Source organism: Falco peregrinus, chromosome 1, assembly GCF_023634155.1.
Source record: "Falco peregrinus isolate bFalPer1 chromosome 1, bFalPer1.pri, whole genome shotgun sequence".
Classification (NCBI taxonomy): domain Eukaryota; kingdom Metazoa; phylum Chordata; class Aves; order Falconiformes; family Falconidae; genus Falco; species Falco peregrinus.
In genome coordinates, this window is record NC_073721.1 from 33205125 (window position 1) to 33222310 (window position 17186).

At 43.9% G+C, this 17186-nt stretch overlaps 1 long non-coding RNA gene across 14 annotated transcripts in view; it reads left to right on the plus strand.

Moving 5' to 3' along the window:
• Positions 1–17186, plus strand: part of LOC114012680 (uncharacterized) — a 50389-nt gene that overhangs the window by 7746 nt on the left and 25457 nt on the right. For 3 of the 14 annotated variants that reach the window (XR_008749984.1, XR_008749990.1, XR_008749982.1), the window contains exon 2: positions 6726–6837. The exons of the other annotated variants lie outside the window; for them this stretch is intronic. This is a non-coding gene — a long non-coding RNA (uncharacterized LOC114012680). The remainder of the gene's footprint in view (positions 1–6725; positions 6838–17186) is intronic. 14 annotated transcript variants of the gene reach the window in all.

Genomic DNA, 17186 nt, shown 5'->3' on the forward strand with positions numbered 1-17186 from the left:
ATTTTCTGTCACTTCTCTCTTTCAAACCATATCTGTCCGTCGGTGTGGAAGGGAAAACGCATCATAATGCTATAAGGCATGAATTAGAAATGATGGGACAGATAATAGTAGGTGTCACAGAGCTGAGTCAAGGCTGAAAGAGGTGGATAAACAATATAAACACCAGAAGATGTTCCCAACAGCTAGTGCCAAAAAAGATGTATTTTTACACTGCAGAAAGAGTCAGAAGTATCAGGGGTGGGGAAGCAGGTTGAGATGAAACTTCAAAAGAGACATGTAAAGCCCAGGGCAAGTCAGGTTGTTAAAGGCATGTGTGATAACTTTAATTTAACTAAAAAGCAAGAAGTAGAAAGACATTGTTATCTTGAGTTAAAAAAATCACTTCATAAAGAGAGAAAAATGAGGTTTGCTCATTGCAAAATCTGATATTTTCTGCGTCTCAACGGATATTGTAGACCCCATTTATATAAAAGTAAAAAAGTAGTGGTATCACACTTACGTTAATTACTTTCTAATTTTATGGACATTTCATTAGAGTATTTCTGTGGAAGAATTAATCCATTTTAAATAGATGTCTACTGTTTCTTTACCAAGATACTAATGTAATGGCACTGCGGTTCCTATGGAATCTGTGGAAACTTGATTGTAATTTTACCCCTTATTGTTATTAATTACTTTGTTTGGGGTAATCATAGCTAGGTTTTGGTGCAGGAGTTTGTGAACATTCCTGTAGTTTTGAGGTACATCTTAGTGGTAGTGCTAAACAAGTTGTTTGTGGGGTTTTTTTTTTCTTTCTTTCCATCCTTCCTGTCTTTCCTTTGTTTCTTTCTTTCAGGGAGACAGTATCATTATGACACTAAGATGGAAGGAATTAGCAATTCCTCATCAAAAGGGCTACTAAGAAAATTGGAGTAATTTAAAACAGAAATCTATCATAACTGGTGTTCTTCGGTTGCATCACATGGTATAAAGCACCCAAGGATGCCAAGGAGCCAAGAAAGAAATGGAGAGTCATGGCACTGGGTGACCTGTGTCAGAGGCAGGGGATCATTTTCCTTCTGGTGCCCCAAAATGTGGATGGCTTTATGGGTACAAATGAAGAGGGCTTTTTAGGCTATCATATTTTAACAGCAATATTCAAAATAGGGGTCAGGGAAAGAAGTGAAAGGAAGGGAAGGTCTCAGCTCTGACCTTGTTCTGGGAAGAGAGCAGATTCAGGTTTAGAATAAAGAGAAGAAAATGAAGGTTGTAACTAATAAGCGTTGCCTAGCTCGCTGAGTCAGCTGTGGGGTTTCTCCACCGGACAGTGGCCATGCCTATGCCACCAGCATGGGAAAGGCCCTGGTTAGGACCGAGGTCCTCTCTTCCCCTCTCTCTCAGCTTACTGGCACTGCTGGAACCTTTCCAAAACAAAGGCCAGCTTTCAAGTTACTGGACTAAGGGATTCACATAATTTGCTTCTAAGGCCTTTTCTGGTTTTGAATACCACATTTTTCCCCACCTGTGCCCTCCTCTAGAAAAAAGAAAATGGGGAAGGAAAAGAGTTAGTGGTATGAATTTCATTGCAATGTACTTGGTTTAATATCTCTCAAGCTTTTCAGTCATGTCACCTTGCTTCATTCTATGTTAGCCTCTGTCAGGTTAGTTAGTAGTGTAACAAAAAAGTCTGTGAAAGGATGCTAAGTGGAGCTGACCTGATGGAAATGTGAACCTGTTGCTGCGTACCCATCACTCACTAGGTTTACGGCAAAGACTGAAAATACATCCCATCTACAGAGTTTTGTGTGGCCATTTTTTAGAGTTGAGCCTCAAATTATCTTCTTGGACCACAAAAGGTTCTGGACAAGAGTGGGTTCAGGGATGATTGGACTCCAGGACCATCATCCCAAGGGAGCGTTTACGCTCAGCCTCAGCTCCTTGAAGGCTATTCTTGCCCAGAAATTTTTGATAGCTGGTGTAGGCCAACGACAGTTAATAGAAGATTACAGGCTGAATTGATTGAATCCACTTGTCATCTTCATGATTTTAAGAAATGAGTGTTGTCAAATTCATATCATCATTAATAGAGCTTCCCCTGACTGGCTTACTGTCCATTCAGGAAGCCTTACATTTTATCTAAGGTGTTTGTGTTGTAGCCGCACAGTTTAAAGCAATTTTGTGTATATTGACCATTCAGAGATAGATCTGCAAGCAGATAGGGAAGCCTAAAGAAGATGAAATACCCAATGAATTTCTCTTCATACATTCTACAGTGTTGGTTTTTTATAGCCCCATTGTGTCTGAAGCAACAAGTCTTTATTCACTTTTGGGTTTTTTTTTTTATAGGATGCTCTGGGTCTTCTTCTTCCCATGGTCATTCATAGAAAACACCCTCTTGCTGTGATCCCCTCATTAAATAATAAGTGAAAAGTCAATGGTGAAATGAGCCATGAAAACCGAAACTCTGATCTTAGTTTGGAAGCAGTGTCTCTAGGTCAGGTATATAAACACAGCAGCAGCAGAAGCTATCACTTGAACCTTTTTCTGATAAATGCACCTGGGAAGTCTTTCTCAGTGGTGTCATCTGTTGAGGATTTAGGCATGTAATTATTGTTATGTTGGGTGTCTGTTGTAGAAGCAAATCCTTTATGAATCACTAAGAAAACAAGAGTTTGGTTTGTCACCTGCAACTTTCACTCTATCATTTAGGAATGTTTATAGGGAATGTATTTCCTGTGCAATGCAATGGCCCTTGAGCAGCGTGCCGGGCTCTTCTGGTGCCAAGCTGGAAATGTAAAATGTTCCTCTTCTGCCCTGAGCAAAAAAGATTAACAAAATACCTAAAAGTTGATCATGGCAAGATAGAAGCAGTTTTGTGACAACCAATGTTGACAAAAAACAACACAAATTGATTTAGGAGAATTAAAAACCTGGGCAGAAGTTAACATTGAGGTTTGGGTTGGGCAGACTTCTAGAATCTGGGAAGAACATAGCCCAAAACCGTTGTGAAAAAGAGAAATCTAGGAAATGGTAGTTGCTAAAGAAAGACAAGGGACAGGGAGAGTAAGCTGGCAATGGTAAGCAAAAGCAGAAAATGTCAAATTGGAAAGTGTTTGTAAGAACGATAGGTCTGGGTCTTGAGGGGGAGAAACAGTTGAGTCTAGGCCTGGCTAACACACGGTCACTACCTTCCTTAGCTGGCACCTGAGGCAATCCAGAGGGATTTACGTTCAATGCAAAACATGACGCTGCTTTAATCATCAACAGTAAGCTGAGTCTTAGAAGAGTAAACCAGCCTGTAGAGAGTTTCCTCGTGTGTAGGGAGACTACTACCTGTGCCTAGACTAGTTCCTTTATAGCTGGCTACAGAAAATAAAAGAAGCACAGAGAGTTTGTTCTTACTTCTTTGAAACTTACTTATTTAAGCAAGGATGATGGCAACATATCTTAACGTCATCTGTAGTTATTTTTTAATAGACAGTAATTTTTGGTTTTGTCAAAAGCTAGGTACTTAGGTTTTTTGACTTGTGTTTGGGTTCTTTAGGTTTGGGGGGTTTTGAGGGGAGGAAGACAGGTCATCATATTTCCTTGCCCTTTCCAACCTTTCACTGATGTTATAGGCCTGTGCGTGGGAAGCAGTTTCCAATTTTGTTCCTGCAATGGGCTGTAATCGCAGTGAATGCCCTCTGGAGATCAGGCTACCTGGTGCTCTCTGCACATTAGGCAGATAATTGACAATTATCATTTGTGACTTTTTATATGCAAAAGAACATAGCTGCAATGAGGATTTCTGGACCCCTTGGAAAAATGTGGCTCAAATTGCTAGCATTTGTATTTCTTGTTCATAAAGTGTATTTGAAGTGAATGTGAAGTCAGGAATTACGATCTAAAATTAGCTCATTGGGCCAGTTAAACTTGTTGGTCCCTTGCAGAATGACTAAATGTACTCTCCAGGAGGAGAGAGGAAATTGCGTCTTGCTGAGGACAAGAAAGAAGTGGCCCTGAAGGTTTTTTTTGAGAGGCACAATCAAGAACAGCTTCAGGGAACGGTAATGAATAAAGAGCACTTCGCACAATTATAGCTGCCCCTGCCTCATGCTGGGGACGTTGTGATCACTGCAGTGGCATCCTTTTGTTCAGGAGAGGCTCCTTCCACCACCCTGCACAGCCCCAGTCACCTTCTGATGTCTTGATTTCAGCTGTGTGGATTTCCTGCACTGCAACGCCCACCCAGATGAGTAGCATGTGGAGTCATTTCACCTCAAGCTGCGTGGTAGAAAAAGCTTCCTCTTGCGTGTGTGTGTCTCTCCTGTGTTTGGTGCTGCGTTGTAGGTTTATCCTGGAAATTTACCTTGGCTCTCAATCCTGTAACCCCTTAGACAAGGAGTCCTTGTGCCAGTGCACATGTGCTTCCAGCGTGTATTTTCTTGTCCATCTGGTGAGGCAGATTAGTGCCCAGGCTGCTTTTGAGGCTGAACTCTGACCTGCCCACTTTCCAATAAGGATGTAGATTAAGTTGGAGGAAGGGAGCTCAGCTGTGGTGAAGTTCCAGCACAGTCCTACTAGTTATCAGGCATGGGTTTTCCTCAGGCAGCTCTCTTCTTTCTAAGCAAGCATTTTATCCAGGAGGATTTTGAGGACTTTGGATATTTGTTTGGGATGTCTCACATCTGCAAGTGTGGAGCATCGGAAGGTCCTGTGCTCTGGGTGAACTGTAACTATAGGGTATGTAAAATAGAGTTGACACAATCATGGACATATCAGACTACCCCCTCCCATATGTGTTAGCCATTGCACACATCTGTTTCTCTGTGAGATACTCCAGGCAGAGGTGGAAGTTCTTAAGCCTAAAAGGAGCTCTTTCGGTGTGCCCGTGAGAGCCAAGCCTTTCAGTAGGTCCTGGCTTAACTTCTTCAGCAAAAAGTGTGGGTGCCTCAAGTCTGTGTTCATATGGTTGTGAAGCTGGAGACACCAGGAATGCCTGGACAACCTCTGCCCAGACAGACTGTCCCGAGTGAAAAGCTTCCACTGGAAAGCCTCCCATATTTCTGTACCTGTTTCAGCACCTTTCAGGACACCAGGAGAAGTTTTCACAGAAGCATCAGACCTCACACAGCCGATGGCACATCCAGAACAACCCATGCATGTCATGTCCAGGTCTCTTGCCCTGGTGTAAAGTAACTGTCCAAGCTCCTCTTCAGTCTTCCAAAAATTTTGTGACAGCACTGTACCCAGTCTCACAGGACAGATGTTCTGGGAATTATTGTAAAAAAAAGGCTGGGAAACAAAGAACAAGGCTCTTGTAATCTTCTTCAAAGAATGCAAAGAAAATCTTTATCTTCAATAAATGACATTCCTGCTTTTTCCTCAGTCTTTGTTTGACAAATAGTTTTCTATTTACAGCCAGTGCATTTTAATGCCTTCTCCCCCCCCATCCTACTGGGTTCCTATTTTCTCCTTCTGACAATGTTACCATATGGTTCTATTATTCAGAGATTCCTAAACATGTATTGCAACAGTCCTGAAAAATAATTAGGTGCTGCTGTGGTGTAAAAACACATCTGTGATCAATGGCTCCCTCTGGAAATTATGGGACAAAATGTCCCCAAGACATTTTTCTATCTTTCTACTTTCTCCCTGCCCTTTTCTGTCCCTCCATGCCCACCCCCCCACCCCAATCCTTATAAAGGGAAGGAAGCCTGTGTGAACAGGTATTTTTATTTTCTTTCTTAAAAGCAATGTAGAGTGTGATTGGTAGATTTTTCTGAGCTGCAGCTAGAGGAAGAAATGTCTGGGGAGGAAAAAGGTGTATATTTAGACTCTATAGATTGAGAATAGTACTTAATTCTGTGGTGATAACCAATGATTTACACCCTTTAATCCAAAAGTCCTTCTGTGCCCTGTGGGGAATACAACATATGTCCAGCAAATTGGTAACCATATGCTTCAGCAAACATGCAGTCCCTTAGTCCTTCCTCTGCTCCATTCCATTGATAGTTCCCTGCTAAAGCAGTCTGGTCTCACAATTTACTCTGCCTTCATTGAAGGTTTTGTCAAGGGAAGGGTTATTTTTGGATTCCTTCTAATATTGCACGTTCTGTGTTTATGAAAGGTTTCAGGCAGTTGTTTTTGCTGGAGGATTTCACAAGTGAATCGATGAGTAAAAGTTTTCTCAGCTCCTGGTGGAAGAGGCAGGCATATCTCCCACACAACTTTTTCTCCCAAGAGTGTATTGGGAAAATAAATTAAAATCAGCGTTATCAAGAACAAGTTTCACAGAGGCTTTTCAAAATCATTTTGCTCCTAAACCCTCTGTTTTACCCTACCATGATAGCCCTCTGGTACTGCTGCTGAAACTGCACAGGTACAGTATTTGTCATGACAGGAGGCTTCTTTGTCTCCTTGGCACATCATGAAAAAGAAAGGAAAAGGACACACCGATACATGTTTTTCTGTCCTTGTGGCCACCTTTAAACTGAGATGCTGTAACAGAGCAGGAGCACTGGCTGGAAGGTAAAACTAGATTGTGCAAAGGGGCACCGAGTATGTTAGCCTGCTGCTGCCCTGCTCCAGCAGGAAAGATTATCCCAGATAAGCAACAGCAGGGTAATGTTCAACAAATTAGCTTGACTGATGAACCTTGAACTCTTGTCAGTATTAATGCCTGCGAAGTTAAGCAGACCCAGGCTTTATTATGAGGACTTTTCCTCAGAGGCCAACGCAATATAACCTATTTTTTCTTGCAGATGCCATGTAGGAGGGGCTCTGGGTCTTGTCTGAAGATCCCAACAGGCTTTTACAGATAGATTTTTTTTTTTTCCTAACCTGAATAAGCCAGTGCATTGACAGTAACTGGAGGTGAGTGGGTTTGGTGGTGCTGTGGGTTGGGGTTTCCTCTGCTAAGCTCTTCGCATAAGGACAATCTTTGCTCTGTGTTTGCACCATGTTGAGGAGTGTGGAGCAGCTCAGCCCATGACCAGTGTTTCTAGACACTGCTGCAATGGTGGTAATCCAGGCAAGCCCTGGACAGTCTTGATTACTCACCTGACAGCATGGTATCTGACAGTTCATATGCCTTCTCCACACTTAGACACTTGTTTCCTCCCACTGCATACCTTCAGCCTCTCCCAAACTCAGACTCAGAAAACCAGTGTGCTGTCAGTGCCTGTCAGTCCTCTGTCAAAGGCTGCTTCTGAGTGAGCACAGTATTATTAAGGTTTACCAGCCTGCTCATCCTCTCAGCAGCCAGGTGCTACTTGTTCATTTCTTGGAGCTTTTCTCAGTGGGAGGTAAAATAAAAAGTAATCTTCCAGACTCTGCGGTGGCAGCGGAGTCAGCCTGGTGCCACACAAGGGCCCCACCATAAAGTAAGATTCATGGATTGTAGTTGATGGCTGGGTTGTCCCAGAAGTGCAGAGCCAGGTGTGCCATGGGGGCAGCCTGCCTTCCTGGGTTTGAAAGGTGAGAAGGCCGTCTTCTGTTCACCTGGCCTTCTGATGAAGCCCCTTTAGTACAGCCTGTATCACAGCTGGGTACAGCAATCAAAGGAAGGAGGCACGGGGAGTCACTGCGGTGCCACCAGCCAGAGATGATGGAAGAACCTGGGGTGGTGGCTGCCAGCTGCTGGGCCTGGCAGTCTGGGAGACCCAAGGGGACGCCAATGGGGAGCTAAAGCCTGGAACTGCGCTTTGCTTTAGTGCAGTTTAATGTGCTGAGGAATCGTTTCACAGTTAAAGTCTTGAAGCAATTTGTGAAGCGATATGTGGGAGCAAATTACACACACTCCTCTGACTCCTCTGTTGAGTTCCTCGCTCATCCATTCATTAATGGGCATTTCTTTCAGCCGTAGAGAAAAGCAGTTGCTAAAAAGGGAAAACACACCTTAAATATTTGCTGATATGTATTTGAAAACCATCTGGAATGAGTGGAGTAATTGGTGTCAGATGTGAACTCTCCTGGGATGTTAATGAAGGGATGGGAAATGTTGGTGATCTGGTTTTACGGCTTGTCTGTGGGGTCCCAGTGCTTCCGAGGTACAAGAACAAAGATCAGCCTTTTCTTTGAGCTCCAGCATCTGTTGGAGGGGCCTTAGAGATACAGTTCCCATAAGGAAGAGAGTACTTGTACTGTCACAATATCTAATTTTCTTCCCCTTCTATTCCTAATTTGGCACGGTGCTTGCCTGTCTCCTTCCCCAGGGTACTTGCTTGGTTTCAGTTGCCTAAAGGGTAGACTGGGAGAAAATCAAGGTTTTTATTCTTGCCTCTGCCAGAATATTCTTGTAACCTTGGGCAAACAGGTTTCTATGCAAGACTGAAATAATTTTATACAATGCAGGCAGTTGTTCTCTATTTCAGAGCAGTATGGGGAAGTTTGTTGGGTTCACATTTGTAAGATTCAGACCTGAGCTGAATTTGCCTAGACTGGTTAGGGGAATCTGAGGTTGAGACTTGAGTTCAATCTGTTCAGTTCATTTCTGAGTTCTTCTGGGGGTGCCTGTTCACATTGAATAATCTTCCCAGTAGATAGGCTAAAATATAAAATATCTATGTTTATTCTGGAGGAGTAACACCAATTTATATATATATATTTATATATATACTTCAGTGGAAAAGCTATTTTTGTTGCAGCAAAGGCTAAAAAAGAGAATATTCCTGGAAAGAGCTGTGCTGTGTTCATTGAATATTACTGTGTGTCTTTGCTTCTCATCTGCTAGCTGGAAAGGGGCACCAAACAAAAGCCTTTTTGTCATGAAAATCACCCGCCAAACTCTGCCAACTGTCACTCAGAGAAACAATAAGTTTGAGAGCCAGATGTACCTCCCACCAAAAATGTATGTGAGCTTGAGTTAAAGGATGGAGAAAGAAATTTGCTCTCATAATACTCCACCAAAACAGTGCAAAAGCAGCTCTGCCAGCACTGCTCCTCTGTGCTATCAAGGGAGTTGATGGGACCATCTGGCTTTCTCTGGGTTCAAGTTTTCATGGGCACAGTTCCCATCAACACCACAAAACGGAAATAATTTGTTCCCAGACCTGATTGCAACACAAGTTGTAATTGTGTCCTTGACTGTTACGGTCTAGATTGGGCCATAGGCTAATTTAGGATGAACCAAGAATATAGATGGGAACAAATATGACAGAGGAATGTCATAGGTTGAAACTAAATTTGGCCATAGCTCATAAATGAAAAATTGAAATCGCAAGTCCCCAGACAGGCACAAAGGGGTTTATGATGCTGTTCTTGTTCACATGATGTAGTCTCAAGGTTTAATGCCACCAGGAGTACCTTTCTCTTTCCAGATGTCAGCTGGTACTTTTAGGGGCCAAGGAGTCACTGATGACACTGCATCCCTACACACATATCAGCACACCAGCTTCAAATGTGGGAGCTGAAATGACAGCAAGTGCACTGGATTGATTTGAAGGTGCAGTTGAAAGGGACCATCCAAGAAAGCAGCTGGTTGCTTTAGGTGTATCCTGCAATCATAGAAGTAGTATAATTTGATGCTGATGCGGCAGCCATTTGAGACAGACTTCAGGCTATTCAAATCAGTTATTTGCTCAACAAGCCCAAAATTACAGTGCCATGTGCTTGGTTTGCCTGAATGGACAGGCAAAGGGAGTAACCACCTTTACACACACTGACAGCTACCACACCAGAGCAGGTTTAACAGTGTAGAGCATCAACAGAGGCATCTCCAGTGGCTTTTCAGCATTTACTGGAACAGTGGTAACTTTGAAGCAAGAAAAATATTTCACAATAGAAGAAATTCCCTTTTACCCCTAGGTAAATATGTACACCATAAATAATGCTGTAGGTATTGTGTAATGCTGGGGTATTTTTGTCTCTGGTGGGTGGCATACATTTAGCTCAGGATTCATGCTGTCCAGTAATTTCCAAATACTTTGTTTGGCTTGTCAAATCACAGGTCTCCCTGGGGGGAGGGTACTTCTCTGACCCAGCCTAGTGTCCTGTTGTAGGTGGCAGGGAGATGTGGTACTAGCGTAACTATGCTGATTAGGTGAGTGGGTTGCTTCTGTTTCGTTTTTAAGTAGGAGGGCTGCAAAGCTTCTTGTGACTATACTGCTGTTCTAGTAAGAGGAATTTTTTCTATAACACAATGCTTATTCCCTTCCCCCTCTGCAAACTGTGCCTCTCTGCTGGGTACAGGTGAGACTCCTCCAGTGGTGCTGGGTGGCTGATTAATGCAAAGTATTATCTCCCTGTGTAGGGGTGCCCTGGGTATGTTTTAGGATTCTTAACCATCACAGCATTCAGTTGTACTCTTAACCATACATAGCCAGGGAAGAGTTGCTGATAACATCCCTTTCTCAAGGATTACATTTAGAAGCCGTGTATGTGGGCTGCAGCTTTGACTGCATCATCTTATTCGTTCCATTACCCATAGATATCAGATATATTCAAATCCTCTCCTACTTTCCAAAAAAAACCGTTGATCAAAACAGTTCTCTGAGTCTGAGCTGGCCATTGCCCAAAAATATTATATAAGAGCTGTAGGGCTACTGACAAAAACTGCAGAGCATCTCCATCGAGTCCATAACAAGCTACAGACTTATATTTCCTCCTTTTCTCTCTCTGTAACTCCTCTTTGATTTCTTGATTTTCCCCCACGATGGAGCAATAATATACTACTCTTTACAAAGCCAAAACACTGCTTGTGTTCGACTAGCACAGAAAGCTGCAAACCAGGCTTTCAAAAGGTAATAATGCTTTAGTGCAGCTACATACACAACAAAAATTGTTTGAGGGAAGCAAGATGCCAGAATTAGAAATTCAGTGCTGGAAAACAGCATGCATTTCTTGTTGCTGTGATGTTATTATATAGAAAAAGCTGCTGCCAGGCCAAGTCTTCTGTATCTCTCTTTGCTAAACAGAGAGAATCTGCCCAAATATCAGCCCTTCTCTGCATCAGCTCAGTGACTTTCTTAGTAACTTCCAAATAACTGGCTCTAACAGACTTGCTCTGACATAGCCTACTTGTGAGTAAGTGCCTCCTAAATAAACTTCTACCAGATTCATTGGGTGACACCAAATCACTCCTTCATTTACCATGTTGCTACCTCAAGTGATGATTTGGGGAGGTCGGTAAGACCAGGGGAGATTTCCTGGCTCTCTTGGTGTTGCAGACCAGATTGACTCAATGTTCCTGGCAAAATCAGCGTACAGTACTTCTCTTCCATGGCAAGAACTTTGATCACTTTCAGAAGCAACCCCATTTGTGATCCCGTTATCTGGTTTATAACACAGAAGTGATCCACTACCGTTCAGCCTCAAAACATGCTTTTAGAGAGAATTTTGTCTTGCTTATCTTTGTGCTACGCTCAATGACTTCTGACTTCATTGGTTTTGATTTATTTTTTTTTAAAGTACGTCCTTGTTTTCATTTAGAAAATCCAGATATGAGGAGTCCAGACTTACCGTGGTTAATGCAGGCACAGGTGATGCAGGAGTGACACAGACAAATCTGCAATTCAGCTGTCGCCACCTTTGTGCCCGCTGAAGCAGCTGTGTGAAAGTTCATGTAACACTGGGGAGGAAGGAAGGAAGGTTTGTTCTCAGCATTTAGATCTGAAAAACTGGAAATACTGGGTCCTGTCAGTGGTTTCCTCACCAAGTTCTGGCCTGGAGACAGGCCTGGACTAAAGCTTTGAGCCTTTTGCTTTTCCACTGCTTGAGAAAGCACAGATTCCAAATTGCACTAAAATCCTTTCAAATGAAAATGCAAAAAAATCTACAAATCAAAAGGCCAAATTCTTAAATGTGTGATGGGTTATAATGCAAGTAAGTAATATCACGCCATTGTTTTTTGCCAGTCCAGTGAGTCTTCTGGATGGGGTGAACCGGACAATGGGTGAAAGTTGAACTGTTACCTTGTCTCTCTGGAGAGAGGTTTGGCAAAAGCAGTCTCATCCCCATGCTGCAGTGAGGAAATTGTGGCCCTAGGGACAAGCAAAGCTGGCCGTTTCAAGTCACTCTCCCATGACTTGGCAGTTGGGAGCTGCATTTCCACACTGCCAGGAACCGCCTGTGCCCTTTGTACTGGCTGGTGTCTGTGCTGGAGGCTTGGGGGGAAATGTCTGAATGGCGAAGTCTCTGCTGGGAGACATCATTCCATCAGGGTTGAGGTATCTGCTAAAAGAACACCCCACGTTCAGCTGGTACTTGTGTTGCTGGACAGGGAACCCCATAAGTAGAAGACATCAGGCTCAAGCCTCTAAACTGAGTGCTTACGGTGTTTCTTTATGATTTCAAAATGCAGGAGGAAGTAGCTGTTGTGTTTCCTTTGCAGATTTCCCTTCTAAAGAGGATGAACTGCTCATTTGGGAAGCAAATACATGTCTCGTTTCAACTTGTAGCTTTAAGCTACAGTCTTCTGTGGCCAGTTTCTGGTGACCGGTGAACCAAGGCGGACCAACTTGAGGCTGGTAATTCTTTTCAGAAGTACAGAACACTCACGAGATTATTTGACATTGCTCAGATGAGTGGAATAAGGGTACCACTCCCACCTTCTCCAAAATTAGGCATTCACAAATCCATAATCTCAGAAACTCATTCCTAGGATCGTCAGAGCTTCACATCAGCCCAGCTTTATAGAACTGCCTGCACTGACATCCACCATAGTGTTTGCTATAAAGGAAAAATCTGCTGTCACAGAACTTCTTCCACTAAAATTTAATGGTCTTTACCCACGTGAGGCTAGAAGGAATTGTGTAGTGTACTGATTTGCTTATTTTTTATGTATATTTGTATTTATATATATGTGTGTATATATATAATATTAACCCCCCAGTAATATTGACTTGGTTAATTTTTTAAAGTAAACCATTCCACTTTGGAATTTTTTCTCAATTTGTATCAACGCTGGGGATCCTCAGTGCACACAAAGCAGGTTGGTTTGCAATTCATGAAGCAAATATCTATTTTGATTATTCTGTGTGATGGATGCAGAATGAACTTTCAGTAAAGAAGGTCAGCGTTCAGACTTGTCGCCTTACAGGCGGTACTATTATGTTCCTACTGCAGTTCAGTTTCTGGTTTCCTCTGTCATCTTCTAACGTTTCACATGAAAGTTCACCTCTGAGTTAAGCATACTCAGTGGGACACGGGGCATGTACTCTACCTAGCTGTTACGAATTACGTGATTTCTCTAGAGTGCTAGGTGCATGGATTTATGCTTCAGGTTTGCACTGTGGCTGAAAGAAGCAGTCCTGTCCTCCCCTGAACATCTGGCTGCAGCTTCCTGCCACTTCCCTTGTTGGTGCTGGCACTTGGGATGGGGAGAAGGATTAGCTCCTACCTGTCCGAAGACTTTTCAGGATTTTGGTTTTGATCCAGATCAGCCGGCCAGTCTGGCAATGCACCTGGCGCTGTGATGACCAGTGCCCACATGGGAGAGCTGATGGCAATGTATGGCAAGGAGGAAGCGGACTCAGACTGGCTTTAGCTGATCACAAAACCAGATCCTTTAATGAAAGCTACTGGTCCGTGTTAGCACTGGTTCTCCTTCTATGCATGTCACAGCCGTCCTACCTCCAAGTGCTGGCTGGGTTTCATGCTTGGAGTTGTTTGCAAAGTCTTCCCTCTCACTAAGGTCCTGCTTTGGTGTAGGTCAAGCCACGTTGTGGAGCTGAACAAAGACTCTAGTCTTCATCTGATTAGATCTATCTGGGGATTTACACTGCACCCTCACCCTAAGGTTTCACTTCTTGCTTCTCATTCAAAGGAACTACGAAACTCAAAACAAAAGTTAGTCAAAGCCACGACAGCTCCCCTGTTAGCTTTTTTCTTTTGGGAGCAGAGGCATATGAAACGCAACCTCCAGGTATCACTAAACTTATTGGCCGACTTAATTCAAGAGGCCTTTGGCAGCCGTGCCGAGGCAAGGTGTACGTCAGGAGCAGAGCTGGCAGTGCGACCTTGGGTGAAGGGTTTGGTGGGGAGAGGTTTGTGCTTTTAGGGACGACGCCTGCGCTGGTTTTCGCGCTCCGGGTGCTGCTGTGTGTTTCTCAGGCAGGCTGGCTAGGTGGCCCTGGGACATCCCTGGGTCCCGAGGGGAGTGGGGCTGCTTGAGAGTCAGGTCGAAGGATTGTTTTAGGGGGAAGGAAGGAAAAAGAACAGCTGACACTGCTTTTCAGTGCAGACGTGACTTCAGAGCTGCAGGGACAATCTCTGCCATCTGCTGTATCCTCGAAGCACTTGGACCTGGGATGAGGCACCTGTGGCGTTCATGATCATTCAAGGTGTCTGCTGAGCTTGGGTAGGGGTCTGTTAGCATGGCTGTACAGGATGTCCCTTACAGGGTCACCTGATGGGGAATGGCTCTGCTTCTCTTCTTCATGAAAAATGCCAATGAAAGTGAGCAATGTGTCTTTAGGGCAACTGCTGTTTTCTTTGAAGAACCAGGAGGCATGATTTAGTGGAATTGGTAGACTTACCTCACTCCTGACACCCAGGGTGTCTCATAAGCAATGTCTGAACTCTATGATGTTTGCGGACTGATAACTAAGATCAGAAATATTTCTTCTGTGGTTGCTTTTATGAGGAGAGCACTTTTAAGGTTTTCTTACCACCTGGCGGTATGCAAAGCTGTAGTAAGTGTGTAAAGAAGACTCTTCACCTCTATTCTGAGAGTGTCAAATGATTGTTTTAAAATATGTACGTGTATTTTGTGACCTTTGATTGCCTGATGAAAGTCCCAATGCCATCTGGCAGTGGAACTCCAGCACAGGTTATCTACACTGGCCTCAGCCACACAGTGAGGCCCCCATGTAGTTTCTGAGTGCTCCAGCTGCTCTTCTCCATCAGACAGCATCATGTGAGGCAACATGCTCCATTCAGGATTTTATAAAACCATGCAAAATGTGAGATGGTCTCTAAAGAAGGGTCTTTGCAAGGTGTCTCAGTGTCTTTGCTTGTCACCAGTGATCCCTTCTGGATGCTCTTTCCTGACATGATGCTTGTGCCCAGATACAGATGTGCTGGTTGCACAGCACCACATTGTGAAAGGAATTTGCTTCCTCCCTGAGAGCTGGGTGATGTCTGTAGCCTGCTGTGAGGCTCTCTGGTGATACATCTCTCTCCTGAAGAGTTTGAACTGGTAAATTCACAACATTTTCTTCAAAGTGACTCTGACTAGTATTATTTTGTAGGCTTTTGCCCACTGTGTCCTGCCCCACTGTTTTCCAGCAGCTGTGGGCAGACAGCAGAGCTGCTTCAAACTCCCTCCACCAGATGCTCTTCCTTATACCTATCTGACATCACCAAGTTCCTGTGGGCAGACACAGCTCTGGGCACTGTTTAGATCAACATCTGAAGAACTCCGAGGCTTGGGCAGCTGCTTGTCTCTGTTAGAAAGCTGACCGAGGGAGGAAGAGGAACAGAAGGCAGTCAATGAGCAGAACTGACTCTGGCCTGGCAGCTCTGCTTGCTTTCAAAAATACCAGAGAGTCTCTAGGGCAAAAGGCAGAATTTCTTTCATTGCTGTTAATAGTCACTAGAGGATTTGCTCAGGACTTGAAGGCCTGCAGCAGTTAACTGTCCATGTCCTAATGCTGGACTCCTAAGAGCACTTTCTAGCACCTGCATCTCTTAGGAGCTGTGTGTCTTCAAAGGCTGAGTAAGTCAGACAGGAGAATAGCTACTTGGGCATGACTAGGAATGGCATGAAAAGCTTAGCAAAAGGAAATGGCATTCCTCGTGGGATATCTGAGGCAGCGTTGCAAAGGAAGTGGTTGAAACCCATAAAACCTGTGTCACTGCAGGCTGGGTTGAGCAAAGCGCTGAGGCAGGGAATGCTCATGGGCTGCTCACAGGACGACCTTCAGGATTACAGTGTCCAAGTCCAATGGCTGGGATCTTCCTTTTCAGAAGAAAACCGAGTGGAAAGTCCTGCAGCTGAGCAGTCCCATGAAATCCCCACCTTTTCAGTGGCCTAGCGAGACTGGCAAGCGGGGACATTCTTCAGAGTTTGGGTAGAGCTGAAGCCTATCACTAGGTGACCCTTCTGGACCCGTCAGCAGGAATTTCTGCTGCCTCTGCCTCAGTTCAACCCACTCCCACACAGAAGGGTTAGGGTCAATTGTTAACCTCTGCTGGCCCGCACTCCTCCAGGAGGCTGAGAGGCACAGGCTGCTTTGTGTACGAAATTCCCAGTCTCTGAGGGAAAGGCACTGCCCAGACCAACCATTGCAGCTCTCCCACCCCCAGTTATCCCACAGCTTCGTTCCCACGTTGTAGCAGTGAAGAGGAAACAGTGAGCTAGACCAAAGGCATTGCTGTTACTTAGTCACTTCAGCCACCAACCTCCTCCTTCCAGACTTTTGTGGAAAGGTGGATTTTTCTGTAAGTCTCAGCTTTTTGATTCTAGCCTGGCAGATAGGGAAGCACGTGGGCTGTGGGACCTGTCTTTTGGGTGGGTGTGCTCTTTCATCTGTGGGTCAGTTGTTGCTTCTAAAATCAGTGCACACAATGAACCAGACAAGGTGGTTTTTTTCCTTAGGGAAGGGAAGTTTACCAGAATAATTATACTTTATGTTACACCCATATTTCCAGCCTATATGAACATTCTTATTTCGAAAGAAGTGTGTCCAAACAGAGCGTGTTCTTAGCAGTATGATTATGCTAGTAAATTTTGAGTGGAGAGCAGCCTTCAGACACAGGTGTTATTTTATAGGGTTAAAAGTATTGTTACAGACAACCATGACCTTCTGATTGCTAGCAGTCTTCTGTTGACTTATGCTGTAACTTACTTTCACAATTTCATTTTTTCAAACTCTTTCAGAATCATCTTTAATTATTTCAGGACCTGAGATCCGTTTTCTCTGCCTCTCCCTCACATCTGAAATGCATAGTTTTCTTTTACAGGCTGAATTTGATGACAGTCGCAAGTGCAGTGTGAAAACCTGGCAGTTCTGAAAAGCAAGTGCAGAATTTCATTACACACAAGCCCCTTCAGACAGGGCTTGTACAACATGTGGATCTCCCCACAAGCCCGGCAGCAGTACACTTAACAATTTAGGCTCAGCATTGTTGTCAATATCTTTTGCAGATGGCAACAGCTTGTGCCATGTGAGAGGGAAGGGAAATTTCCTAGCAGAATACCCTTATGTACAAGCTTAATAGAGACACCTTTAGGAGGACTCCGTCATTAATTAGAATCACAATTCCCCCCAGGATATTGATGC